Source organism: Neolamprologus multifasciatus, chromosome 6, assembly GCF_963576455.1.
Source record: "Neolamprologus multifasciatus chromosome 6, fNeoMul1.2, whole genome shotgun sequence".
Taxonomy (NCBI): domain Eukaryota; kingdom Metazoa; phylum Chordata; class Actinopteri; order Cichliformes; family Cichlidae; genus Neolamprologus; species Neolamprologus multifasciatus.
In genome coordinates this window covers 27,942,699-27,945,223 of record NC_140444.1, presented here as the reverse complement: position 1 = coordinate 27,945,223, position 2,525 = coordinate 27,942,699, and the positions used below count along the sequence as shown (strand labels likewise).

Genomic DNA, 2,525 nt, shown 5'->3' with positions numbered 1-2,525 from the left:
TTCCACACAGCAAATCCAGCATGTCCAAATTAACACTGTCAGATTTGATTTCAACACTTTTAAACTGTCTATATGGGTCCACACCAGAGAGTGTTAATTTAACTCTTTTTGGAGAGTTGGTATGTTAACTCTGATTTAGTGTTAAACACAAAATCTCTCTGGAGTTGATAATTTAACACTTGGTGTTAAGAGTTTATATATTAACTCTCAAAGAGTATTTTAGTTTAACTACGTAAGAGTTATCTTCTAATTAATTCTAAAAAGCGGGAATTTTACTGTTCTGAACTTCTAGAAATTTCTTTTGGAAATAAACATTTACTAAAAAGACGCAATGGTTTTTGAAAAACATTTATTCTGAACTGTGCACCACAATTTCAAAACATTTTCTGAAAGATGTAACAGTGTACATGTTCTCACTTTCATTAGAATTTCGTTTATCAAAAGGTCTGACATAGGTGAGCTGGTAAATGCAAATAACAGCATTCTCATCACTTATTTCTTCAATACAATATGCATGTCCTTCATTCATCACTTTGTGGAACTTCAACGCACTTCTGCTCTCCCCCATATTCCATCTTCACAAGCATATCCTATGTGGAGATTGAATAAAAATTAGTTGACACTAATTAATGGCACAAATCAATTGCAGCACAGTAAAAAAAAAAAAAGGAATCCTTTTTGAGCGATTACTTGTGTAAAGTATTTTCCCAAAAGACAAGGACACAGACAACAGGTAATACTGAACTAAATGTAAAACCTCAGCCTTTTTCATTTTTACCTAAACCGTGTGCACAAAACTGGAGGAATCTAAGTGCTAACGTAGAACTCAGTCGGGACATCTGCTACTGCTGTTTGCTCGTTTTTTATGGGAGATCGTTTTCAGGCTTCAATTAGCACCATTATACCAACATTTCACATTCTAGACATTGTTTTAAGTGTATTTGACCAAGAAATTTGACTGAAAATTCACATGCAAGCTTTTTTTCAAGGCTGTGGTATTTGCCCGCAAACAATACCTTTCAGCTAGCTAAAACAGAATATTATGCTATCACCGAGCAACATGGCTAATGCCTTTCACACAGCTTTGTCTCAACTCCAAAGAGCCACAGAAGTAAAAGCTAATAACAATAATTGAAACAATCTTTGAAAACATGACTTACCAAGCATGGCAAACAACTCAAATATGTAGAGCAAAATGTTCTGAAACGGCTTCACTTCAGCTTCGATTGGAGCCGTGCTGCGGGCGGAGTCTGTGAATTTACTCTATTGGTGTCATAGCCCCTGTAGGAGTTCAGAGTTAAGAGGTCAAGAGTTAATGTTTCCATTGTAACACCTCCAGATTTGAAATAGAAACACTCATTTTTAACACTCGATTTTAACTACTATCATTTTACACCTCAGAGTTACATTAAAAGAATGTGACTCTACTTAGAGTAAAATTAACTCTAAGACTACTAACACCAAAACATTTAACACTTTTGAATTTGCTGTGCAGACATTAACATTTTGAGTCTGACCCTTGGTCGTTTATTCTGCCAGATGAATTTAGATGTAGAATGGCTTTTTTTTAAAACTGAAAATGTTAGCCTATCCTCAGAGGTCAGCTGTTTTATATTTCCATCTCCTGGTAATTGTTCATGGTTTATAGCCTCAAAGTGACCATGTCCATTTCATCCCATGGTACCAGGTTGGGATACTGCTAAATGACTCCAGTAGAGTTTTGATAGTATCTTAATATTAAAACTATAATCTACTAAAAATAGTTTATTTTTGAAAATCGAATATCTTTATAAAACAGTTAAATATATCTCATATGTGTCTGACGGAGGTGCACTAAATACTCACAAGGTCACAACACAGCAGCTACACTACTATATCAGCTGCTAACCAAGCTACGACAGCTGAAACTTGTGATCACATCCATATAATGCTGTCTTCTAATTTACAAACATGTCTAAGCAATTATTAAAGTGTAGATGGATGTAAAATTTTTGGTTTTCTGGGTTTTTATTGTTTTTTATCATCATTTTTTAAATCGTTTTTATCGTTAACTCTATTTCCCCGGGTCTTTCCCTGTGTGTTATGAGTAAATCTTCTTGTTTTGGTACCGGCACTGGTTTTATTTTGTTCTATTTATCCGCGACACCTTAAAGGCCAGTCCGTGAAAATATTGTTAGACATAAACTGGTCCGTGGCGCAAAAAAGGTTGGGGGCCACTGCACTAGGACACATAGCCAGAGAAAGACTGGATGAACTTCATTATGCATTTAATAATTTAATAGCTCATGTTAAAGGTTTTCTATCAAATAAAGTCTAGTGCTCTTATTTTACAGTGCTGCAAGTTTATTTTGGAGACCCTTTCCAAAAGTAGACGTTTTCTCCTATATGGACGTAACCTGTAAAAGTCCCAGTCTTGAGTAGTTCAACGGACCCACCAGACAGAATCACCAGGCTGTTTATTTTTCCTCAGTGCACTCCCAGAAGAGAGCATGTTAGCCCCGAGTTAGAGTAGCACCCCTACCTTG

At 35.8% G+C, this 2,525-nt stretch overlaps 1 long non-coding RNA gene across 1 annotated transcript; it reads right to left on the bottom strand.

Moving 5' to 3' along the window:
- Nucleotides 1-270: 270 nt before the first annotated feature.
- LOC146517174 (uncharacterized) lies at nucleotides 271-1,503 on the bottom strand. The gene is made up of 2 exons (XR_014874506.1): nucleotides 1,161-1,503; nucleotides 271-590 (listed from the first exon to the last, which is right to left on the bottom strand). It is a non-coding gene; the product is annotated as an uncharacterized LOC146517174 (long non-coding RNA).
- Nucleotides 1,504-2,525: the final 1,022 nt, after the last annotated feature.